The sequence below is a fragment of the Sciurus vulgaris genome, assembly GCF_902686455.1.
Source record: "Sciurus vulgaris genome assembly, chromosome: Y".
Lineage (NCBI taxonomy): Eukaryota > Metazoa > Chordata > Mammalia > Rodentia > Sciuridae > Sciurus > Sciurus vulgaris.
Genome location: NC_136481.1, coordinates 1,944,997 through 1,972,935, shown reverse-complemented (window position 1 = coordinate 1,972,935; position 27,939 = coordinate 1,944,997).

The window sequence follows — 27,939 nt, the reverse complement described above, 5'->3', positions numbered from 1 at the left end:
TGTGGCACTGCAATTACTCTTGATCCAGTAATTCTCTTGACCTGACTTCCTATGGGATCCTTCAGCTTACAGTTAGATACAGAACTCTGGTCAGTTTGCTTTGACATGAGACTTTCTCATCTAGACATGAATGGTGCTTCTGGGATATGAGGCACACTGTGAAAATGCCCAGGGTTTTTTTTTTTTTTTTTTTTTTTTAGGACACGTTAGATCATGCAGAGTTCTAGGTGAGTAGTGCAATCCCTGGCATAATAATGTAACAAGAAAGTGAATGTAATAGATGAAATGAGTGCCTGTGTGTGACATGAAGTGTACATTTCTCCATTGCATCATTTTGTCTTGATCTATGCAACATGCTGAAAGAGCAATTGTACATAGTTTGAAAACTGAATATTGAAATAGGGTAGAACTAAGGAGTTTCCTGTGCGACACAAGTTCCAGTAAGTTGTTGGATGAGAAAGCTAAATTCAGTGAACAGACACAAAAAAAATTTTACATTACTAATAGTCTTTTACAAAGTACAAGGTGTTCCATCAGTTTCAAAGTATTAGACCAAAACAGCCAGAAAAAGTTGTGATATTATTTAGTAAGCATGATTATCACTGACAATAACTAAACTTTCAAAGAACATGAGTGTCTTTGCCAATTCATGGACCTCTCCAGTTGCTTGCAATGAACAGCAGATTGCATGTGTGCTGAGTTTGCTTTTCTAGCACAACCTTTGAAGAAAGAATTTCCTTACACCAACTCCATACCAGTTAATAAAATTACCCAATACAAAATTGGGAAGCCAGTACTGAATGATGACTATAAAAATAAATCGTTCTCTTCATCATAGGGGATCAAAACAAGTAAATCTCTACTAAAATGCAAAATGGAAGTCATAATAAAGCCAAAATCTGAATTGAATATCAGAAATTTAAAAGAAAAACAATTTAATATGGTAGTTTCTGAACAACCAAAAAGAACCTAAAATATTTCTAAACATACGGTTTTTGAAAAATTATAGGCAACAGAAATATACTAGATATCTAATATCTCTGATTTTAAGAGTGATTTTTTTCAAATGTTTGCTTTTTATGTCTTACCCTTGAAAACCCAGTACTGAATGATGGCTATAGAAATAAATGGTTCTCCTCATTAGCAGAGAGTAAAACAAATAAATTTCTGCTAAAATGCAAAATTGCAGACATGATAGGGCCAAAATGTGAATTTTAAATCAGAAAATGTAAAGAAAACTTGAAGATGATATGGGAATTTCTTACCACCAAAAATAAATCAGAAAGTAACACAATTTTTTGAATTATTATATGTACCACAAATATACTAGATATCTAATATTTCTCATTTCTTTTTTTTTTCCTTTGGCATTTTGCCTCTGTAAAAGTTAGTTTTGAGGCTTTTATTTGCTTATTTTTTTAACCATATGTAAATTTATGATTACACAAATGGTATGCCTTGACTCCATGAACAAACAAAGAAACAACATGTATCCCATTTGTTTACAATAAAAAAAAAGATGTGACATAGTAAGGTGTTTTTTAGGAATACATTCATGTTTATATTCATAGGAGAATTTATAGTCAGGAACTATAAAGTTTTGAGATCTAGCCCAAACATCTGACAATAAATGTGTTAATGCGCAATTATAGGATATCGATAAATGGACAATAAGAGTAGCATTCCTAAAAGTAGATAAATCAAAGTTTATTATGATGCTATATATATTTTTATGATACAATTAGTTACTAATGAGCCTTTTTTTTTACAACTTATATTAATTAAATTTGAGACATTATTATGTACCATTTGCTGTGTATAACTATTCAAATCCAATTGCTATCGAGAACATTACTCTGGAGTTAGTAGCTATGCTTTACAACTCATGAACCCAAACTACAGATTTACTTTCCTAAAGTTGTCATTAATCTTTCTGGCTCAAGATTCTATGCATTTACTATTTCATATAAGGAATTTGTAATTTTATATCACATTCCACACATTTCATAATTTTCACAAATATTATTATTATGAACATTAGTTATACTAAAGTTACACATAGTGGCATTTTTTAATTACACAAAATTTTATACTGGGATTTAGTCACCTACTTTAAATGAAGGTATCCAACATGCTTTTTTTTTTTTTTTACAAATTCTTTTTTTTTTATTGTAAACAAATGGGATACATGTTGTTTGTCTGTTTGTACATGGGTTAAAGGCATACCATTTGTATAATCACAAACTTACATATGGTAATGATGTTTGATTCATTCTATTATTTTTTCCTTCCCCCCATCCCTCCCACCCTTCTTTTCCCTCTAAACAGTCCTTTCTTCCTCCATTCGTGCTATCCTCCCTAACCCTGACCCTAACCCTAACACTAACTCCTCCCACCCTCCCCCTTATGTGTCATCATCCACTTATCAGCGAGATCATTCATCCTTTAGTTTTTTGAGATTGGCTTATCTCACTTAGCATGATGGTCTCCAGTTTCATCCATTTGCCTGCAAATGACATAATTTTATTGTTCTTTATGGCTGAGTAATATTCCATTGTATATATATTCCACAGTTTCTTTATCCACTCATCATTTGAAGGACATCTAGGTTGGTTTCACAATCTGGCTATTGTGAATTGAGCAGCTATGAACATTGATGTGGCTGTATCTCTGTAGTATGCTGATTTTAAGTCCTTTGGGTATAAGCCAAGGAGTGGGATAGCTGGGTCAAATGGTAGTTCCATTCCAAGTTTTCTAAGGAATCTCCACACTGCTTTCCAGAGTGGCTGCACTAATTTGCAGCCCCACCAGCAATGTATGAGTGTACCTTTTTCCCCACATCCTCGCCAACACCTATTATTGCTTGTATTCTTGATAATCGCTATTCTAATTGGGGTGAGATAGAATCTTAGGGTGGTTTTGATTTGCATTTCTCTTATTACAAAAGATGTTCAACATTTTTTCATAAATCTGTTGATTGCTTGTACATCTTCTTCTGTGAATGTCTGTTCATTTCCTTAGCCCATTTGTTGATTGGGTTATTTGTATTCTTGGTGTAGAGTTTTTGGAGTTCTTTATAGATTTTGGAGATTAGTGCTCTATCTGAAGTATGAGTGGCAAAGATATTCTCCCACTCTGTAGGCTCTTTCTTCGCATTGCTGATAGTTTCCTTTGCTTAGAGAAAGCTATTCAGTTTGAATCTATCCCAGTTATTGATCCTTGCTTCTATTTCTTGTGCTATGGGAGTCCTGTTAAGGAAGTCTGATCCTAAGCCAAGAAGGTGAAGATGTGGACCTACTTTTTCTTCTATAAGATGCAGGGTCTCTGGTCTGATTTCAAAGTCATTGATCCATTGTGAGTTGAGTTTTGTGCAGGGTGAGAGATAGGGGTTTAGTTTCATTCTGTTGCATATGGATTTCCAGTTTTCCCAGCACCATTTGTTGAAGAGGCTATCTTTTCTCCATTGCATATTTTTGGCACCTTTGTCTAGTATTAGAAAGTTGTATTTATTTGGGTTTGTGTCCCTGTCCTCTATTCTGTACCATTGATCTACCTGTCTATTTTGGTACCAATACCATGCCATCTTTGTTACTATTGCTTTATAATAAAGTTGAAGTTCGGGAATTGTGATACCCCCTGCTTCATTTTTCCTGCTAAGGATTGCTTTAGCTTTCTGGGTTTCCTATTCTTCCAGATGAATTTCATGATTGATTGCTCTTTTTCTTTAAGGTACATCATTGGGATTTTAATTGGAATTGCATTGAATCTGTATAGCACTTTTGGTAGTATGGCCATTTTGACAATATTAATTCTGCCTATCCAAGAACATGGGAGATCTTTCCATCTTCTAAGGTTTTCTTTAATTTCTTTCTTTAGTGTTCTGTAGTTCTCATTGTAGAGGTCTTTCACCTCTTTTGAGAGATTGATTCCCAAGTATTTTATTTTTTTCGATGCTATCGTGAATAGGATAATTTTCATAATTTCTCTTTCTGAGGATTCATCGCTTATGTATAAAAATGCACTGGATTTAAGAGCATTAATCTTGTAACCTGCTACTTTACTGAATTCACTTATGAGTTCTAACAGTTTTCTGGTGGAATTTTCTGGTCCCTCTATGTATATAATCATATCATCAGCAAATAGGGATAGTTTGAGTTCTTCTTTTCCCATTCGTATTCCTTTAATTTCTTTGGTCTGTCTAATTGCTCTGGCCAGAGTCTCAAGTGCGATGTTGAATAGAAGTGGTGAACGAGGGCATCCCTGCCTTGTTCCACTTTTTAGGGGGAATGCATTCAGTTTTTCACCATTTAGAATGATATTAGCCATGGGCTTAGCATAGATGGCCTTTATAATGTTAAGGAATGTTCCCACTATCCCTATTTTTTCTAGTGTTTTGAGCATGAAGGGGTGCTGTATTTTATCAAATGCTTTTTCTGCATCTATTGAAATAATCATGTGATTTTTGACTTTAAGTCTATTGATATGATGAATTACATTTATTGATTTCCGGATGTTGAACCAACCTTGCATCCCAGGGATGAAACGCACGTGATCATGGTGCACTATCTTTTTAATATATTTTTGTATGTGATTTGCGAAAATTTTGTTGAGAATTTTTGGACTTAATGAATCAATGTTCATTAATGATATTGGTCTGAAATTTTCTTTCCTCGATGTGTTTCTGTATGGTTTGGGTATCAGGGTAATTTTGGCTATATAGATTGAGTTTGGGAGTGTTCCCTCCTCTTCTATTTCATGGAATACTTTGAGAAGTATTGGAAAGAGCTCTTCTATAAAGGTTTTGTAGAACTTGGCTGAGAACCCATCTTGTCCTGGACTTTTCTTTGTTGGTAGGCTTTTGATGACCTCTTCTACTTCATTACTTGCAATTGGTCTATTTAAATTATGTATGTCCTTCTTGTTCAGTTTAAGCAATTCATATGTCTCTAGAAACCTGTTGATGTCTTCGAAATTTTCTATTTTGTTGGATTATAGATTTTCAAAATAGCTTCTAATTATGTTTTGTATTTCAATCGTGTCTGTTGTGATATTTCCTTGTTCATTCCGAATTTTAGTGATTTGGGTTTTCTCTCGTCTTCTCTTTGTTAGAGTGGCTAAGGGTTTATCAATTTTGTTTATTTTTTCAAAGAACCAACTATTTATTTTGTCAATTTTTTGTATTGTTTCTTTTGCTTCAATTTCGTTGATTTCAGCTCTGAGTTTAACTACTTCCTGTCTTCTACTACTTTTGGTGTTGGTCTGTTCTTCTTTTTCTAGGGCTTTGAGCTGTAGTGTTAGGTCATTTATTTGTTGATTTTTACTTCTTTTATTGAATGCGCTCCATGAAATAAATTTTCCTCTAAGTACTGCTGTCATAGTGTCCCAAAGATTTTGATATGATGTTTTTTTGTTCCTTTTTACCTCTAAGAAATTTTTTAATTTTCTTCCTAATATCTTCTGTTATCCATTCATCATGTAATAGCATATTGTTTAATCTCCAGGTGTTGGAGTAGCTTCTGTGTTTTACTCTTTCATTTATTTCTAATTTCAATCCATTATGATCTGATAGAATACAAGGTATTGTCTCTATCTTCTTATATTTGCTTACATTACCTTTGTGGCATAATATATGGTCTATTTTAGAGAAGGATCCATGTGCTGCTGAGAAGAAAGTGTATTCGCTCTTGGTTGGATGGTATATTCTATAAATGTCCGTTAAGTCTAAATTATTGATTGTGTTATTGAGGTCTATGTTTTCTTTGTTCAATATTTGTTTGGAAGATCTGTCCAGTGGTGAGAGAGGTGTGTTAAAATCACCTAGTATTATTGTGTTATGGTCTATTTGGTTTCTGAAATTGAGAAAATTGAGAAGGATTTGTGTGATATACATGGATGAGCCACTGTTTGGGGCATAGATGTTTATGATTGTTATGTCTTGCTGATTTATGGTTCCCTTTGACTCGAAGTCCACATTATGTGAAATGAGGATGGATAACCCAGCTTTTATGCTGAGTCCATGTGCATAGTATGTTTTTCCCCATTCTTTCACCTTTAGTCTATGGGTATCTCTTTCTATGAGGTGATTCTTTTGCAGGCAACATATTGTTGGATCTTTCTCTTTGTTCCAATCTGCCAGTCTATGTCTTTTGATTGATGAGTTCAGGCCATTAATATTAAGGGTTATTATTGAGATATGATTTGTATTCCCAGTCATTTGGCTCATTTTATTTATTTATTTATTTATTTTGACATGACTTGGTTCTTCCTTTATTTGACAATTCCTTTAGGATAGTTCCTCCCATTGCTGATTTGCTTCTTTATTTTTCATCTCTTCCTCATGGAATATTTTGCTGAGAATGTTCTGTAATGCTGGCTTTCTTTTTGTAAATTCTTTTAGCTTTTGTTTATCATGGAAGGATTTTATTTCATCATCAAATCTGAAGGTAAGTTTTGCTGGGTATAAGATTCTTGGTTGGCATCCATTTTCTTTCAGGCTTGAAAAATGTTGTTCCAGGCCCTTCTAGCTGAATTTTAAGTTTTTATAAAGACATTCAAGGCATTTTGTCACACTGTATTTTCCTCTGACAAATTCATTTTAAAAAGTGAGAAGGAGCAAGACTCTGGTCAAAAATGAAAGACCCAGAGGAGATGCTGTTGGTTTTGTCTGTCATCTAGGGATATGGGAAGTTCAGGCAGCATATTCTTCAATAGGAAATTAGACTCCCTAATTTTGGGGTACAGGACCATGAATCATAGACAGTCCCTAGCCATTAATGGAAGTGAAGTGAAGTGGCGATGGCTCAGGAGTTATAAGACTCTAGGCAATACATTTGCCAGCAGATTTAAAAAAAAAAAAAAAAGGCTAACAATGTTAAAACTACCTAAGACCTGATTATGTCACTCCTCTCATATTTCATTTCATGCAAATGACGTTGCCCAGAAAATCACTTCAATGAAACTTCCAATCATTCACTTTCATTTTTATTCCTGCTATGCTGGGTTTGTTGTTTTGCAAAAGAAATGTCAAAATTTGGTAACAATGCTCCTGTGAAAGATAGCTAATCACAAGATAACTGGGACACCAAGAGTAAACTGACAGCATCTAGCCACAAGCAATTGAATGGTTTGGTAGCTCCAGACACACTTAGGTGTGTGTACTTGGTTTCTCAAGCCAGGGGAGATTCTGGGCCTTGTGAGTTATTGGCCCAATGCACTAATCAGACTGTGACATCATGGTGTATCAGCAGAAGCCTTGTGATCTCACATTAAGACAAAATTTCAGCAGAAAGATGTTACATTTCCAAGGCAACCAAATGGGCTTCGGGTGTTGCCCCTTTCAGACAAAGACTCAAGGCAAGCATTGACTCAGCAGTGATATTATAAGGAAAGACCATGTGAGACAGCTTCATGTACCTGATAGTTTCAAAACTGGAATCCTCAAATCTTCACACACTAGATGTGGAGTGTGGTATAGTTGTGGGTGGGTCCATCTGAGATTAAGCTCCTTTCAGGACAATGACCCCTCTGAAACCAGAGGGCCTGCACCAACCTGCAATCCAGGTAGTTGTTTCAATCTATGTTTGGCCTTAGAAGGCATGAGGGCTGCTTGGATAGCCCCTCTCTCCCAGGCATTAGACTTAGGCATGTCTAGATCCCCAGGGAAGGAATATAGAGGTAATGAGACAGCCTCATGTGCCTAATAGTTTCAAAACTGGAATCCCCAAATCTTCACACACTAAGATGTGGAGTGTAGTTTGGTTGTGGGTGTGGTGCATCATACTTCTGAGAGATTAAGCTCCTTCCAGGACAATGACCTCTCTGAAACCAGACAGCCTGCACCACCCTGCAATCCTTGTAGTTGATTCAATCCGTGTTTGGCCTCAGAAGCCATGAAAGCCCCTTGGACAGACCTCTATCCCTGCAGGCATTGAATTTAGGCATTTCTAGATTCCCCAAGAAAGGAATGTACAGATGCCTGAGAGTGACAGAATCTCCCAGCCTGGCTCAGGACATGGCAGCATTGCAAAGAAACATAATCCTAACCCCAACCCTAACCCTAACCCCAGGCCTGGAATCACCTAGATATTTCTCAGTTGGGGAGCTGGCCTAAGATGCTTCCCGTCACACAAAGTTATGGTGGTTGAAAACTGATTACAGGGTTGCATCCACTTCAGGTAATTATGTTGGCAATGACTGAGTTTGAAAATATCACACAATCTCTGCTTAGGTACTCCTCATGCTCAAAAATTCCTAAAATTGTGACCACTGACATATGTGATGTTTGATTTCTAAATGGAGGTTTGTGGCTTCAGTGGTCTTGAGTGAAGGGAGAATAGAATGGGTCACTGAATCTGTGTGAGTTCGGCCAGGACACAATTAGCAAGGCAGTATAGAACTTTTGTGCACACTCACCTTGAAAGAGCAACCACATTGGTTGTGGCCCTGCAATTACTCTTCGCTCAGAAAGTCTCATATCCTAAGTTCAAAATGGTATTTTCAGCTTACATTTAGATGCAGAAACATCTGACCAATCTGTTGACTTTAGGCTTTATTTTCTAGACATGACTGCTGCCTTCTGACATGAGGCACACTGTGACAGTGTCCAAGGTCCTTATAGAAGAGTGACCTGAAGTGTACAATTCTCCATCTTGTAGTCTTGACATATGCAAGAGACTGTGAAAGAGCAATTGTATGTAGTTTGAAAGCTGAATATTCATATAGGGAAGAGATAAGTTTTTTGAAGAGACAAGTTTTTTCCTGTGAGGCAGAAATTCAGTAAGTCACTGGAATGGAAAGCTAAATTCAGTTAACAGACAAAAATTTTGCATTACTAATAGTCTTCTAAAAATACCAGGTATTCCATCAATTTCAAAATATTATATGAAAACAGAAGAAATAGGGAGATCGTTCAGTAAGATCATCACTGAAAATAACACAACTTTCAACCAACATGATTGAATTTGATAATTCATGACTCTGTCCTCTTACTTGCAATACACAGCAGATTACAAATATGCTGAGTTTGCTTTTCTAACACATGAAATTTGTGGACAGTCTTTCTTTATATCACCTCACCAGTATTCAAGCATCTAAATTTAACCAAGTACAAAATAGAAAAGACTACACTAAACAATGCCTACTGAAATAAATGGTTCTCCTCATAATCATGGAGTAAAACAAATTTCTGCTAATATGCAAAATTATAGACATGATAGGACCAAAACCTGAATTTTACTATCAAAATATTTGAAGAGAAACTGAAGCTGATATAGGAATTTTTGACCACCATAGTGAGATTATAAAGCATTTATAAAATATAAAATACTTTTGCTTTTGAATGGCTATGTGGACCACAAATATACTAGATATCTAATATCTCTGATTTAGTTTTTAAATGCAAGGAGTGGTATGGCTTGCAGTGTTGGAATTCAACCTCTAGTCTACCTGAATAACCTAAAGGTTATGTTAAAAGAGCTACACTTGTCACTATGTTTCTCAATTATTTTTAACATTGCATTGCGAAGATATGACATTTTATACTTGAATGAGTCAATCCTTGTATAAATATTTTTTTTTCTGATTTCACTTGGGGAACACAGTGATGTTTTAACCTCACTTTTCTGTTTCAATATTGTCCCAGTCTTCATTCTAATGAAATATAGTGATAGTCTTTCACTGTTTTCTTTTTAATTTTGGTTATTGATATTTGTAATAATTACTTGTACATGGACGTTGCTTGCACTCAGATGATATTCTTAAGGGTAAGAAATCAGAAAAGAACAAACATTTGAAAAGTTCACATTTAAAAATGAAATCAGAGATAGTTTATATCTAGAATATTTGTGGTGCATATAAAATTTAACAAAATGTTTATAAATGCTTTAGGATATGTTTTTGGTGGTGACATATTCCCATATCATCTTTAGATTTTCTCTAAATTTTCTGATATTTAAATTCAGATATTGGCCTTATCATGTCTGCAAGTTAGCGTTTTAGCAGAATTTTATTTGTTTCTCTCTCCAATGATCAAGAAATCCATTTATTTTTAAAGCCATTATTTAGTGCTGGGTCCCATTAAAAATGTGGGAAAACTTGAGTGCTATTGTGCTGGTGAGGTGGTGTAGGAAAGCCTGTTCTCAAAAGTCATATGTTAGAAAAGCAAACTCAGCCTACCTCTAAACTGCTGTGCAATGCAAACAGTCAAGAGGGAGCCATGAATTGGCAAAGGCATTCATGGACTTTGAAAGTTGAGTTATTGTCAGTGATCATCTTGTTTACTAAAATTCTTCTGGAAGTTTTGTTGTAACATTTTGAACTGATGAACAACTAGTATATTTTAGACGACTACTAGAAATGTAATTTGTGTGTGTGTGTGTGTGTGTGTATATCCACTGAATTTAGTTTTCTCTTCCAACACTTTACTGGACTTCTACCATGATGAAAATCCCTCAGCTCTTGCCTATTTTAATATTCAACTTTCAAAGTATGGACAATTGCTCTATCTCAGCATGTTGCATATGTCAATACCACATGATGCACTGGAGAATTGTGTACTTCAAGTCATGCTTAGGCATTCTTTTCATCCATTAAATTCACTTGATTCTTACATCATTGTACCAGAAATTGGGACACTCACCTAGATTCTTCATCATATAGGGGCTCATAAAATGTCCCTAAATTCTATAATAGTGTGCCTTAGGTCTGGGAGGCACCATTCATTTTTGGAGGATAAAGTCTCATGTCAAAGCAGATTGACCAGATGTCTGCATGTAAATGTAAGCTGAATGACCACTAGGAAGTTCAGGCCAAAGAACTGCTTTGCCAGGAGTAATTGCAGGGACACAGTCAACGATGTTTATCCTTCAGGTGGAGTGTGCACAGAAGTTCTTTGCTCCCCTGCTAGCCAGATCCTGGTTGCCCTCACACATGCTCAGTGACTCACCCCATTCTCTGTGCACTCAGGACCACAGCAGCCACAAATTCCCACTTAGAAATAAAACATAACAGATGCCAGCAATTATAATTTAGGAATTTTTAATGAGAAATACCTTAGCAGAATTTATGGAATATTTTCCAACTCAATCTTCTCCCAACACACCAACCTGAAGGAGAAGAACCCCTGAATACAGTTATCAACAACAATCACTCTATGTGGCCAAGAGCATACTAGGCCATTTTCCATATTGAGCAATATCTCAGTGAACCCAGTACTGGAAGTGCATATTTCCAGGCAATGCCACTGTGACCTGTTCCAGTCACTCTAGAGCATAAGTTTGTCCCTTTCTTGGGGCTCTAGACATGCTGAGGTCTAATATTCCCAGGAAGAGAGGGCACCTAAAGAAGCCCTCATACCATCTCACCAAATATAGACTGAACAATAGAGCAGGACTTCAGGGTTCTGCAGGCTGTCAGACTTCAGAGAGGTAATACTCATGGATGAGGCATAATTTCTCTGAAGTCAGATGGTAATGTCCCCAATTCAACTGAGCTCCACATCTAGTAGGTGAAGATAATAGAATCCCATTTTTTAAAAAACATGAGGCACCTGAGTCTGACTATGTTCTTGATCTCTTCTAACATCACTACTGAGCCAGTGCTTCCTTGAAACTTTGAAATACACAACCAAAGAAACATCTCTGGTTGCCTTGGAGTCCATGACATTATCTGTTGGCAATCCATCTTACTGCGACACCAAGAAGCTTCTGGTGAGAGACCATGATGTCACAGCATAATGAGCGAATTGGACCCATAGCTCAGACGTACCAAAATCTCCCCTGGAACCTGAAAAGAACTACAGAAATATAAGAGTGTCTTGAACATTCATGCTATTCAACCTCATGTGTCTAGATGCCAACTTGTTTCTCTTGGAATGTGTCAGTGGTCTTGTGATTTGATATCTTTCACATGAGTTTTATTACCAAATTTTGTCATTTCTTTCATAGCAGTAAACCCAATGTAAGGGAATTAAGAAAGAGATGAATGTTTGGAAGTTCCATGGAAGTGGTGTTCTGTGCAACTCATATCACTGAAATGTTTACTGAGAGGAGTTGAAGTAAACGGATGATTTATCATTGTGTTCTTGTTTTTTTGTTTTTTGGTTTTTTTTGTTTGTTTGTTTGTTTTTTGTCTGTTGGCACATGTATTGCCTAGTGTCTCATATCTCCTGATCAATTACCACTTAAGTTTCTGTATTTGAATTTATGGATAAGGTCTTGACTATGGTCACAGGCCCCCCTAAATTTAGAGATTCTGACTTACTAGTGGAGAATTGATGCCTCAACCTCCCACATGCCTAGACAACAGACAAAATATATAGAACCTCCTCTGGGCCTTTGATTTTGGGCCAAGATCTGCCATTTTTTATTAGATAAAGTGAAATTGCAGGGGAGTAAGTAGAGTGGGATGATAATGGATTGAATGTTTTTGAGAAGACTTAAAGTTCAGGTTTAAATAACTCCTCATTCTACCATATAATAATGATCTGAGCAGAAAGTATGTTCCCGATGTACCTTCCTCTACTTTGGCCCAAGACCACAATTTATGGAAATTGTGTGGTCAGTGTTCACCCACAAGTTTTTTCTTGCTTATAAATCTTGGATAATATTTTGCTCTTATGACACCCTCATGACTGTCAGCTTGCTATAAAACTAAAAATTTTGGCAGTAGTATTTTTTAAATATGAAATTAAAATTATGTTTGAAAGTATTTTGATTTGTCTTTGGGTCTTTATCCTAAAGCCCACCAGAAGGACACAATGGAAAAAGATCTATTCCCCTGAAAATCTAACCCTATTCAAAGAATGCAAATCTTCCAAATTTTTCAACCGTATCTCCTCTGTTGCATAAATATAGAATAGCATTGAAAAAGTAGCAGTGTTAAGGGGAACTATATTAGAGTTAAATTTCAAAGTATGAATCTGGGTTAGAAATCTGCTGTACTTCCCAAGTGAACTTGCCTTTTTATGATTAGTCACTTCAGGAGATGAGCAATTCTCAGGATTTGATAGGTAACTTAATTCTCATGAAAATGCTGATTATGGAGTATTAAGCACCCAATTCTTGAAGAAGAAAAGATACTCGGGAAGAGTTAAAGGCCCGAAATTCAAAACTCATGTGTATTAATGTTAGGAAAGTTGGAAACTAGTGAAGAACAATCCCAGCTCTATGCAAATGAATGGAGTGTTATGTCTTGGAGAGTTGCAGGTCACCCTTAAATACTCCTGGAAACCAAAATGTAATGAAAAAAGAGAGTTGCATTGGGAAGATTTTTTTTAATTGAGTAAATGAATCCATGTTGTATATATATTTTTTTCTGACTTCACTCTGAAGCACAGTGGTGTTTGAAGCACATCACCCATTTCATTATAGTACCAGTCTCCACCATAATGAAATATGTTATAGTCATTCACTGATATGTTTATAGTTTTGTTTTGTAATACTTGTGATGATTAGTTTACATGGCAGTTTATTGCATTCAGATGAATATTCTTAATGCTGTACACAATTTGATGTGGGAAGCTGTGTTCTTCATGTGTTCTCCATGCTTTTGTGTAAATTTTTGATTGGCAATGCAAAAGAGCATATGATAAATACAGACTGAGACCTTCTCTGAACAATGTGCATTGGCCCAAATAAGATCTGAGGACATATTTATGGTAACATGTAAAAAGTAATAGGAATGAAAAGGAGTGAAATAAGTTACATCTATCTGCCAAAGGGCACTAGAGGTTAAACCTTTAGGGTTTGCAGTTTTCCAAATAGAGGAACAAAAAGGTGGGCAATGAGAGAAATTATTAATGAGGAAATGGGTGTGTTGAGAGGAAATAGAAAAGGTTATCATTAAGGAACAAGCATTTTGATGAAAAAAATGTGTGATTACACATCATCTGAAAAGAGAGGATAAATTGATTTTTATAGCAGCATTAGCATGAGCATTTCCTTCAGTGAGAGATCCACAAATCTTAGGATGGCTGCATATGTGAACAAGAGATACTGGAACTGTATAATTCTGTACAATCGAAGTGTGATAAAAAGAGATAACAAATTAGAGTTCGAACAAGGTGACAAAATTGCAAAGGAAATATGAGGCATCAGTTTGGCTATATACTGAAAATCTGTAAGATATTTAAGGCAGTGGGAAACATGAAGAGTCAAAATAATTGCAGTTAATTAAGCTCACTGAGGAGAAACTTGAAGCAATGTGTAATAACCAGTTCATTTTTTTATCAGTGAGTGTAGATACCACACCCTGTTGTCTTCCTCCATCAGTATAAAAAGTAATCCCACTGGAAAATGGAATGGAGGAGATTGTAGAAGAAAGAGCATGAGAGACTTTACACAACAACTAAAGATATTCATCCAGAGGTGCATGGAAAGAAATAGGAGCTAAAAAATCAGGACAGCCTGATAATACAAAGAAAATTGTAAATATTGTAAATGTAAAGTTTTTCCATAAATACATCAATATTCATTCCTATAAGAGAACAGAAAGCTCCACTTGCACTGGTCCACAAATTGAAAGTATTTGGGTTTTTTGGTTTGTTTGTTTTGTTTTTATTTTTGTTTTATTCATTTTGTTTTATTTCTTTTTTTTTTTAACGTGCTTCAAAATATTTTTTTAAAAATTTTTTTAACTTTATTTTAATTGTAAATAAATGGGATACATGTTGTTTCAGTTTGTACATGGAGTAACAGCATACCATTTGTATATATTCATATATTTACATAGAGTAATGATGTTTGATTCATTCTGTTATTTTTTCCTTCCCCCCACCCCTCCCACCTCTCTTTTCCCTCTATACAGTCCTTCCTTCCTCCATTCTTGTCCCACTCCCAGCCCCCATTAAGTGTCATCATCCGCTTATCACTGAGATCATTCCTCTTTTGGATTTGTGAGATTGGCTTATCTCACTTAACATGATATTCTCCAGTTTCATCCATTTGCCTGCAAATGCCATAATTTTATTATTCTTTATAGCAGAGTAATATTCCATTGTATATATATATACCACAGTTTCTTTATCCATTCATCCATTGAAGGGCATCTAGGTTGGTTCCATAGTCTGGCTATTGTGAATTGAGCTGCTATGAACATTGATGTGGCTGTATCTCTGTAGTATGCTGATTTTAAGTCCTTTGGGTATAGGCTGAGGAGTGGGATAGCTGGGTCAAATGGTAGGTCCATTCCAAGTTTTCTAAGGAATCTCCACACTACTTTCCAGAGTGGCTGCACTAATTTGCAGCCCCACCAGCAATGTATGAGTGTACCTTTTTCCCCACATCCTCGCCAACACCTATTATTGCTTGTATTCTTGATAATCGCTATTCTAATTGGGGTGAGATAGAGTCTTAGGGTGGTTTTGATTTGCATTTCTCTTATTACAAAAGATGTTCAACATTTTTTCATAAATCTGTTGATTGCTTGTACATCTTCTTCTGTGAATGTCTTTTAGCCCATTTGTTGATTGAGTTATTTGTATTCTTGGTGTAGAGTTTTTGGAGTTCTTTATAGATTTTGGAGATTAGTGCTCTATCTGAAGTATGAGTGGCAAAGATATTCTCCCACTCTGTAGGCTCTTTCTTCGCATTGCTGATAGTTTCCTTTGCTTAGAGAAAGCTATTCAGTTTGAATCTATCCCAGTTATTGATCCTTGCTTCTATTTCTTGTGCTATGGGAGTCCTGTTAAGGAAGACTGATCCTAAGCCAAGAAGGTGAAGATGTGGACCTACTTTTTCTTCTATAAGATGCAGGGTCTCTGGTCTGATTTCAAGGTCATTGATCCATTGTGAGTTGAGTTTTATGCAGGGTGAGAGATAGGGGTTTAGTTTCATTCTGTTGCAAATGGATTTCCAGTTTTCCCAGCACCATTTGTTGAAGAGGCTATCTTTTCTCCATTGCATATTTTTGGCACCTTTGTCTAGTATTAGAAAGTTGTATTTATTTGGGTTTGTGTCCCTGTCCTCTATTCTGTACCATTGATCTACCTGTCTATTTTGGTGCCAGTACCATGCTGTTTTGTTATTATTGCTTTGTAGTATAGTTGAAGTTCTGGTATTGCGATACCCCCTGTTTCATTCTTCCTGCTAAGGATTGCTTTAGCTATTCTGGGTTTCTTATTCTTCCAGATGAATTTCATGATTGATTGCTCTTTTTCTTTAAGGTACATCATTGGGATTTTAATTGGAATTGCATTGAATCTGTATAGCACTTTTGGTAGTATGGCCATTTTGACAATATTAATTCTGCCTATCCAAGAACATGGGAGATCTTCCCATCTTCTAAGGTCTTCCTTAATTTCTTTCTTCAGTGTTTTGTAGTTTTCATTGTAGAGCTCTTTTACCTCTTTGTTAGATTGATACCCAAGTATTTTTTTTTAGGCATTGCAAATGGAGTTGTTTTCCTGATTTCTCTTTCAGCTGTTTCATCGCTTGCGTATAAAAATGCTGTAGATTAATGTGTGTTGATTTTATAGCCTGCTATTTTGCTGAATTCATTGATGAGGTCTAGAAATTTTCTGGAGGAGGTCTTTGGATCCTCTAAATATAGAATCATGTCATCCGCAAATAGTGACAGCTTAAGTTCCTATTTTCCTACTCGTATCCCTTTAATTTCTTTAGTCTGCCTAATTGCTCTGGTTAGATTTTTGAGGACAATGTTGAATAGAAGTTGTGAAAGAGGACATCGCTGTCTTGTTCCCGATTTTAAAGGGAATGGTTTCCGTTTTTCTCCATTAAGAATGATGTTGGCCATGGGCTTAGCATAAATAGCCTTTACAATGTTCAGGTATATTCCTACTATCCCTATTTTTTCTAGTGTATTGAGCATGAAGGGGTCTTGTATTTTGTCAAACACTACTTTTTCTTCGTCAATTTAAATAACCATATTATTCTTATCCTTAAGTCTATTGATATGATGGATTACGTATATTGATTTACAAATGTTGAAGCATCCTTGCATTCCAGGAATGAACCCCACTTGATCGTGGTGCACAATTTTCTTAATATGTTTTTGGATATGGTTTGCAAATATTTTGTTAAGGATCTTTGCATCTATATTCATCAAGGATATTGGTCTAAAATTTTCTTTCCTTGATGTGTCTTTTCCTGGTTTGTGTATGAAGGTGATATTAGCTTCATAGAATGAGTTTGGTAGGGTACCCTCCTTTTCTATTTCCTGGAATACTTTGAGAAGTATTGGAATGAGTTCTTCTTTCAAGGTCTTGTAGAACTCAGCTGAGAATCCATCTGGTCCTGGGCTTTTCTTGGATGGTATTCAGTGGTGTCTGTCGTGATATTTCCTTTTGCATCATGTATTTTAGTAATTTGAGTCTTCTCTCTCCTTCTCTTTATTAGTGTGGCTAAGGGTTTATCTATTTTGTTTACTTTCTCAAAGAACCAAGTTTTTGTTATGTAAATTTTTTGAATAGTTTCTTTTGTTTCAATTTCATTGATTTCAGCTCTGATTTTAATTATTTCCTGTCTTCAACTACTTTTGCTGTTATTCTGTTCTTCTTTTTCTAGGGCTTTGAGCTGTGATGTAAGGTCATTTAATTGTTGACTTTTCATTCTTTTCTGGAATGTGCTCCATGCAGAGAACTTTCCTCTTAGTACTGCTTTCATAGTGTTCCAGAGATATTGATATGTTATATCATCATTCTCATTGACCTCTAAGAATTTTTTAATCTCCTTCCTGATGTTTTTTTTGTTATCCATGTTTCATTCAATAGTATATTATTTAGTCTCCAAGTGTTGGAGTAATTTCCTTTTTTTACTTTGTCATTGATTTCTACTCTCAGTCCATTATGATCTGATAGAACACAAGGCAGTATCTCTATTTTCTTGCATTTCCTAAGGGCTGCTTTGTGGCATAACATATGGTTTATATTCAAGAAGGTTCCATGTGCTGCTGAGAAGAAAGTGTATCCGAATGTTGATGGATGGAATATTCTATATATGTCTATTAAGGCTAGGTTATTGTTTGTGTTATTGAGTTCTATGGTTTCTTTGGTTGGATTTTGTTTGGAAGATCTATCTAGTGGTGACAGTGCTGTGTTCAAGTCGCCCAGAAATATTGTGTTGTGGTCTATGTGATTCTTGAAATTGAGACGGATTTGTTTGATGTTCAAGATATCACTATTGTTTGGGGCATAAATATTTACTATCGTTATGTCTTCCTGATTTATGGTTCCCTTAAGCAGTATGAAAAGTTCTTCTTTATTCCTTCTGACTAACTTTGGCTTGAAGTCCAGTTTATCTGATATAAGGATGGAAACACCTGCTTTTTTACTGAGTCTATGTGCATGGTAGGTTTTTACCCATCCTATCACCTTTAGTCTGTGGATGTCTTTTTCTATGAAATGAGTCTCTTGCAGGTAGCATATTATTGATTCTTTCTTTTTAATCCATTCTGTCAGTCTATGTCTTTTGATTGGTGAGTTTAGGCCATTAACATTCTGGTTTATTAATGAAAAATGATTTGTATTCCCAGTCATTTGGCTTATTTTTGGTTTAAGTCGGCTTGATTTCTCCTTTGAGTGGTTTTTCTCTAAGGTAGTTCCTCCCTTTGCTGACCTCCATTGTTGTTTTTCATTTCCTCCTCATGGAATATTTTGTTGAGAACATGCTGTAGTGCAGGCTTTCTATTTGTAAATTCTTTTAACTCTTGTTTATCATGGAAGGATTTTATTTCATCTTCAAATCTGAAGGGTAGTTTTGCTGGGTGTAGGATTCTTGGTTGGCAACCATGTCCTTTCAGATCTTGAAATATGTTGGTCCAGGCCCTTCTAGCTTTTAGAGTCTGGGTTGAGAAGTTGGCTGCTATCCACATTGGTCTCCCCCTATATGTAATCTGATGCTTTTCTCTCGCGGCCTTCAAAATCCTATCTTTATTTTGAATGTTAGGCATTTTCATTTTAATGTGCCTTGGTGTGGATCTGTTGTGATTCTGTGCATCTGGTGTTCTGTAAGCCTCTTGTATTTGATTTTCCATTTCATTCTTCAGGTTTGGGAAATTTTCTGATATTATTTCATTGAATATGTTGTTCATTCCTTTGGTTTGTATCTCTGTGCCTTCCTCAATCCTAAAAATCCTCAAATTTGGTCTTTCCATGATGTCCCATAGTTCTTGGATATTCTGTTCATTATTTCTTACCATCTCTGTTTGGGTGACTTTATTTTCAAGATTAAATATTTTGTCTTCATTGTCTGAGGTTCTGTCTTCTAAGTGGTCTAGTCTGTTGGTGATGCTTTCCATTGAGTTTTTTATTTGGTTTATCGTCTCCTTCATTTCAAGGATTTCCATTTTTTTTTTTTTTTTTTTTGGAGAATCTCTATCTCTTTGTTGAAATGATCTTTTGCTTCCTGCAGGTGCTCTTTCAGCTTATTGGTATTATCATTCATTGACTGCATTTGCTCTCTTATCTCATTCTTTGCTTTACTTATCATCTTAATCATGTATAATCTGAAGTCCTTTTCTGACATTTCTTCTAAGATACTGTCATTGGATTCTATTACTATTGAATCTAGATTTGTTTGGATCATTTTCTTCCCTTGTTTTTTAATGTTGTTCATGTATCTTCCCCTCTAGCAGTGCAGATCTGGGGTATTGCGGATTTCCCCCTATAGGCTTATAGTGGGCCTAAAGGTTTCCAAAACCCTTTTTGTTTTTTTCTTTAGCAATAAAATCTAATAAAGTTTGCTTGTCCACACAGAATGTAGTCTACTACCACCCATACACCTGGAAGTGTGAAGGGAAGTACTCAGGAAGCAGTTCTTGTTTTTCAAATCAGGATGCCACCAATTTCTCAGTAATATATCATATCCTTGAATTAACGTTTTCCTGTGTTCAAAACAAGTGAGTTTTCTGTTCTTGCTTTTTCTATTACAGGTGTTTTGATGCCAGGCCTGTAATCTCTGGTTGAAATGTTCATGTGGACCATTGGCCTAAGACTCATAAGCAATATAAAGGATAAAAAAGAAGTGGTCACCCTTGAAAAGGCAAAACATATGCCTGCTGGTGGATTTCACAAATGATATAGACTACCAGGCTGATGAGGTGGGACAGAAGTGGCAGCTTCAATACCACATGTGACTCTTAGTATTTTATTTCCAATGGGTGTGCTAGATCCTGGAACACCATCCCTTCAACTTGAGAAATATTTTGAATAAGCCATCCCAGGGGATGCTTCATTTTTCAAAACTGGATCTCTAGGCCAAGGCACATGATCTTTTTCGGAGTGATGGTTGAATTACACATCACATTGGGAGTCAAATTAATTCTCTAAGGAGTCCCACGAAACAATTTAGTGCATCAGTACATTAGGCATCTCTTTCATTCAATTTAACTTCTCCTGTCAATAACCATGTGGCTCCATCTCATACTCCATGGCCTTTGGAGTGATGTGAAACACTTCTATTACTAGAGTAAACATGTTGTTTATTTATTGATCAACATTGATTTTTAACATCTCAAGACTCTCCTGTTAGGAAGAGGGAAGGATTTCTACTGGGCATGGCAGAATGCATTCCTTCTAACTTTGATCAGATAGAAAACTTTTGCAGTGCACTTAAATTGGCAGCCTGAATTTTCACAAGTTAGTCAGTGGCTAGCAGAGGAAGCTCTCCAGAGTCCCAGCCACCAACCTGCTATGGAGCTCAGAAATTGACAGCCTGATCTGTTCCTGGGTGAAATTAAATCCAATCTGGATTTAGTGAGGGATAGAGAAGGTGAAAATGAACAATAATTGAACACATGACTTTCTGAGATGCCCCATCTGGAGCTTGGCTCCTGAAGAGTTAAGTGAGGTTTTGTAGAGGGATTACAAGATAATCAGGGGTCTCTAAATCCCCAGAATGAGCACAGAGTCATCTTTTAGTCATGACTTTCCTCCTCAGATATAGAGAACTGTGTTATCATCTGTGAGGTTTAGAATGTCTGTGGGGTTCAAACTATATCACAATAGCCTATCAACCTTTCCTTGAAATGCTCTTGTGATCCCTCTTTTTTTCCATGTTTTAAGCAGTACTGAGTCTCCTGGATGAATAGTAGAGGGAGGGTCCTGAGGGTAGGTTATTTTCCTAGAAGAAGCAAACTCCTATGTGGAGGTTATAATTTGTGTCAATTCTTGTACAGAATATTTGGTGACCTCTTCATGTTTTCAGTGTGGAGTTCTGAAATGTTATCCCATATGTAACTTCATAAGGGCTCAATTATAGCACAATTATGGGTTCCACTATTATACAGATGGGGACAATAAGCAATGTCATTTCCCATGTCAGTCTAGATTCTCAATATTTTTGGTCTAGGGTAAATTTGTATCACAGAACATGGAGTTGAGTGGGTTCTTTTTTCTTGTGAATTCCATGAATAAATTTCACAAATACAAATTGTGGAAGGGTGAGAACAATGTATCAGAATTCATGAAAGTAATAGAAAGAAACCAGAATTCCTTCAGGTGTGGGATATCAAGAGAAGGTTTCCAGTGAATGACTGTTATCTTCAGGCTTATATGTATCTAAAGGGCTAAGGAAACCAGCCCTAGGCCCAGTCTTCAGTACTACATTCAGTGACAATGACCTCTTCATTTGTCCTATCTTCCAATCAGGTTAAGGTTACTATGTTGCAGTTCATTCCTTTTCTATGTATGTCTGTCTTTTCTTCATCCCTCATTGGTTTTACTGAACTAATGACTATGACTGAGAGCAGAGGAGAGGGTTAAAAACTAATCTTCTGTTAAGAGAAATCAGAACTTTGTGTGGCCCAACTCTTCTACCTATCTACCCCAACTCTTTTCTTACCTCCACTTCAGAATGTGCCTCAGCTTTTCTGTCTTCCATGTTCATTGAGGTTTCCATGCAGAACACGGTCTTCAAAGAACTCAAGATTTACATTTGATGAATTTCTTTGGAGAACAAGGCAGAAATATAATTACTTTGAAGGGACTCAGATATATTCTAACTAGGAATACTATCTAAAGTCAGCCTGAAGGCACTTCTGAGCTGATCCATTATGGGGTTATATCTCAAGCTAACTGAAAAAAAATATTGTTGGAAGCTCATAATATTTAAATTTTCTACCAGTCTTGGGCATTAAGGTGAAATTCATTCCCAATATTCAAAACAATATGACCTACATATTGGGCTTCACTTTTTTTTTTTATTTAGCTTTTAATTTTTTACAGACTTCATTTTGATTCATTATACACAAATGGGTTACATAATTTCATTTCTATGGTTGTACACAATGTAGATTCATACCATTCATGTAATCATAGATGTACATAGGGTAATGATGTCTGTCTCATTCCATTTTTCATACCCCACTCCCTTTCATTTTTCTCTACATATTCTAAAGTTCCCCCATTATTCTCTCATCCCCCAACCCCCACCCCCCTTATATACCATCCTCCACTTATCAGGGAAAAAAATTGGCCTTTGGTTTATTGGGCTTGGCTTATTTCACTTAGTATGATATCTCCAATCCCATCCATTTTTTTTGCAAATGCCATAATATTAATCTTCTTTATGGTTGAATAGTATTCCATTGTGTATATATACCAGAATTTCTTTATCCATTCATCTGTTGAAGGACATCTAGGTTGGTTCCACAATCTAGCTATTGTGAACTGAGCTGCTATAAATGTTGATGTGGCTGTGTTACTGTAGTTTACTGATTTTAGGTCCTTTGGGTATAAACCAAGGAGCGGGATAACTGGGTCAAAAGGTGGGTCCATTCCAAGCTTTCTGAGGAATTTCCACACTGCTTTCCAGAGTGGCTGCACCAATTTGCAACTCCACCAGCAATGTAAAAGTGTGCCTTTTTCCCCACATCCATGTCAACATCAGCTATTATTTTTTTTCAGGTTGCTTTTAGCAGAGTTGGCATCTTTTGTTCACCACTTTTATTGTCAGGAGAAATCCCAGTTCTTTGAAGAGTGATCTGGTAAATTCTATGAACATATCTAGCCCATTATGAGAGAATATGGTGAATGGAATCAGCTGTGATCAATTTATATTTCCTGGTAACAAATGACTCTGTGAGGATCTACCTTACATTGGCAGGAAGTTTCCTGTTCCAGAAATTCAGGTGTTCAACTCTCTTAGCATCTGCTCCAACATATTCAGAGGGAAATGTAGTTTGAGCTAATTCAGATGAGGGGCAACATGGAGGATTAGAGCATTTAATCCTTTAATCTATAATCCAGAGATTGAATCCAAAATCTCTTTGAGATTTGTGACCATGGAAGAATGTTTTAGTTCAACAGAGAAGAGATACAGGCCTCAGGATCCCTAGTAATGGACTGAATTGTGAAAGAGAATGATCAAGACTGACCAAAGAGCATGCAGTGGGGCTAGAGTATTACCTTCATGGCAAGGGTAGAGGTGAAAGTGGGAGAGTCCCAGTGAGAAATGCAGGCACAGGATTCAGTACTCTGCCACATTGTCTAAACACATAACAGACCTGGGATGGTTATGGTGAACTAGCTCTGGTGATACTCTGTGCAATTCACTGCGTGTTCTCATGGTACCACAACAGAGCCATCTGTTCTCATGGTACCACAACAGAGCCATCTGGAGCGGAGTATAATGTTTAAACTTACTACTCTGGAAGTCAGTAACCCCTGAATTTTTTGTCTCTGGGACCACATGAAAATGTTGCTGCATTGGCTTAGTGGATGAAATCTGAAAATTATTTCTATACTCGGGGAAGAGCTTCTGTCACAAACCCCCTCTGAATTCTACAGTTTTATACAGTGGAAGACTGGAAGGTGGACCAAGGTTTGGAAAGGACTCCAATCCCCACAGATCCCAATCACAGACTTCATCTACTCTCCAACATCAGAGGTATCAGGGTCAAGACACACACCTGGCATATTCCTGCCCTCTGAGAACACAACAGAAAAAATCCTCCAGAGAATCTTAAATGGCACTTTTTATTTTGTACTAACTCATTGACACACTCTAGCCATGATGTACATCATACTCCTGGAAAGCCCCAATAACCACAGAGAGAATCTTTATCTGGTCAATTCTGCAGCCTTCCAAAATTTCTTCTGGCATGCAAAACAGGTAAGAGTTACAAAAACTGACTCCAACCTCCATTCACTACTGATAATCATATGGGGAGGTCTCTCAGCATGAAATAGTAAGGCAAGTGATTGATGCCAGCCTTTACACATGGCCAAAAAAACCAGAAGAAATATCACAGAGGGGCCAGTGGGATCTTCTTGCCTGCCTCTCCCTGTGTCTTGACTGGAGTTGCAACTGTATATAAACCATAAGAGGAAGAGCCAGTTTTGAAACTGAATTAAAGGATCACAGCCAAAAGAAATAGAGCCCAGAAAAGCCCCACTACTGGTAGACACTTCTCTTCCCATTGTAGGATTAATACAAAAGGAACAACATAGAGACCATATTGTCTACTCACACCATTAAGTTTCCAAAGGGTCCCCACTCTCTTGACAGAGAAATTGGGTTCTTTTCACTACGGAACTAGGTGCACAGGATCAGTCCTCGCCAGTCACAAAGATGCAACAGAGAAAAGATACAATGAAGTGCACCTAGAGTGAAACTCAACACTACATATCAAATGCATCCTCAGCCTAAGGAACCAAGAGAAGGATGCTTATTAAGAATGGATCAAATAAAAGTTAAAGAGAGAGTCAGGATTATTGGTGCATGCATATAATTCCAGCAAATTGGGAGTCTTAGGCAGCAGGATTACAAGTTTAAAGCCATTCTCAGTAATTCAGTCCGGCCCTAAGCTATTTGGCAATGGCCTGTCTGCAAATGAAAACAAGAAAAAGTGCTTTAGAGGTGACTCGCTGCTTAAGGACTTCTGTGTTTCTTCTATGTTAGTTAATTAATGAACTAACAAATTAAAAAAAAAATAAACAAAAGAGACACCCATACCATCAACAGGGTAACTTTCAAGACAAACATAAGTTTCAATAAACCAGCCAACTTGACATATGCTACATTTCAGAAATTTCTTGGCACTGATGCCAAAAGTTTTCAAAGTGGATGAACTGTCATACAAAGGACACAAATGAATAATCTTTTAAAAATATATGAAATGCAAGAGAATGCAAAGAACATCTAAAACAATGAAGGACATTAATGCAGAATTTTAATGAGCACTCGAATCTAGAGATAGAGATTTTAAAAAAGAACTAAGTAGAAATCTGGGAAAGGAGACAATGTGTCACACCAATAAAACCCTCATTTGAAAGACTCATTTCGTAGTTGATATGAAACAGAAGATATAATATCAGTGTGAATTAGGCTGTGTTTTAGTCAGCTTTTACACTTCTATGACTAAATGACCCAACCACCACAACTGTAAAGAAATGAAGTTTTATTCAACGGCTCATAGTGTCAGAGGTCTTAATATAAATAGCAGGTTCCATTCCTTGGGGTTTGAGAAGAGTCAGAACATCATGGCAGTAGAGGGTGGTGGAGGAAAGTAACTCACAACTTAGAGATCTACATCTTGTAGAGATCAGGAAGGGAAGAGAGAGAGACTCCATTTTCCAGATACAAAATATATACTCCAAAGCCATGCCTCAATTCCCACCCCCTCCAACCACACCCTACTACTTCAGCTACCACTCAGTTAATCCCTATCAGTGAATTAAATCACTGATTGGATTAAGACTCTCACAACCCAATCATTTGTCATGTGAACCTTCTTGCATGGTCTCAAATGTGAGCATTTGGGAGACAGTTCATATCCAAAGCATTATAGGCTTATAAAAAATGAGATAACACTGGTCATCAGTTTGCAAGATATAACTGGAATGACAGGAAGAAAAGATGCTGAAAAAGTGTTCCATCATGTCTTAGGTTCATCGTGCTTAAGAAAGTTAATTGTTCTTTGTGTTTAGCAGATCAGAAGGCATTCAGAGGATATAGGTTGGGAGATAGTCATTGACTGATATTGGAAATACTCCCATGGGCTGCTGTGTTAGTTAGAATGGTCCTGCACCACTAGTTTGGGTGCCCTAGCAAATTGAGTGACATGACAAAAGTTCAAGGGACAGAGTGTTCTAGATTTATCATTCTATGGTGGGAGAAATAAGATGCCCAGTGGCCCCATGGTCAGCTTAAGTTGAGGACCAGCTGAGGAGAGAGGAGAACCTTTGGAATTTAGGGAGCTACAGGCTTTAAGGTAGTTAGCATCATTCTAACTTACCCTTGGGTATCTCCACTGTCATCCAGCATTTAGTATCTAATGGCTTTGTACCATGAGAACTATCTTGATTATGTAAAAGAAGAAAAGGTTGAAACATGGCATCCACCAACATTCTTGACCTTTGACCCAAAATTTGAGCTATAATAATCATTCAGAAACCAATGACTTTGGGTATAGCACATACCTATGACATGTTTTGATGTACAAGGTGACCATTTTTTCTAGCTCACAGATTTAGAGTGATAGGCAGATCAGACCAGAGACCCTGCATATTATAGAAGAGAAAATAGGTCCAAAACTTCAACTTGTCAGCTTAGGATCAACTTCCTCAACAGGACTCCCATAGCACAAGAAATAAAAGCAAGAATCAATAACTGGGATAGATTGAATCTAAAAAGCTTTCTCTCAGTAAAGGAAACTATCAGCAATGCGAAGAGAGGCCTACAGAGTGGGAGAAAATTTTTGTCACTCATACTTCAGATAGAGCACTAATTTCCAGAATATACAAAGAACTCAAAAAACTCTACAACAAAAATACAAATAACCCAATCAACAAATGGGCTAAGGAAATGAGCAGACACTTCACCGAATAAGATCTACAAGCAATCAACAGATATATGAAAAACTGTTCAATATCTTTAGAAACAGGAGAAATGCAAATCAAAACTACCCTAAGATTCCATTTCACCTCAACTAGAATGGTGATTATCAAGAATATAAGCAACAATATGTGTTGGTGAGGATGTGGGGAAAAAGGTACTCTCATACATTGCTGGTGGGGCTTCAAATTAGTGCAGCCACTCTGGAAAGCAGTGTGGAGATTCCTTAGAAAACTTGGAATGGAACCACCATTTGACCCAGCTATCCCACTCCTTGGCTTATACCCAAAGGACTTAAAATCAGCATACTACAGAGATACAGCCACATCAATGTTCATAGTTGCTCAATTCACTATAGCCAGATGGTGGAACCAACCTAGATGCCCTTCAATTGATGAATGGATAAAGAAACCATGGTATATATATACATACAATGGGATATTACTCAGCTACAAAGAATAGTAAAATTATGTCATTTGCAGGCAAATGGATGAAATTGGAGAATATCATGCTAAGTAAGATAAGCCAATCTCAAAAATCCAAAGGATGAATGATGTCCCTGATCAGTGGATGATATCACACAGTGGGGGATGAGAAGGAGGTAAGAATGGAGGAAAGAGAAACTGTGTAAAGGGGAAAGAGGGGTGGGAGGAGTGGAGGGGAGGAAAAAATAACAAAATTAAACAAACACTATTTTCCTATGTAAAAGTATGACTAAACAAATGGTGTGCCTTTACTTCATGTACAAACAGAGAAACAGTATGTATCTCATTTGTGTACAATAAAAATAAATTTAAAGAATAAATATATAAATCTAACATCATAAGACTGGATAAGATACTGAAATTCCTTAATGAAATTCGTGGAGTTGGAGGTGAAGGAACCTAGCTGCTTCTCTATCTCAGAAAGATTGGAGAGTGAGATAGGAACACAGATTCTGATCACTCCCTGTACACTGGCCACTTCCTGTGGGGGTGGGGCAAGAACAAGTGCACAGGACCATGTGGGTGGCTGGGCAGAGAAGCAGAAGCAGAAACACACCAGAGCAAAGGAGATGGAGGAGCAGGGGTTGTAGGGAACTGTGTTGCAGGAGACTGGTATGGTGGTGGTTTGTTAGCCAGGTAGAAGTTGGAGGAGGAGGAGGGGTTAG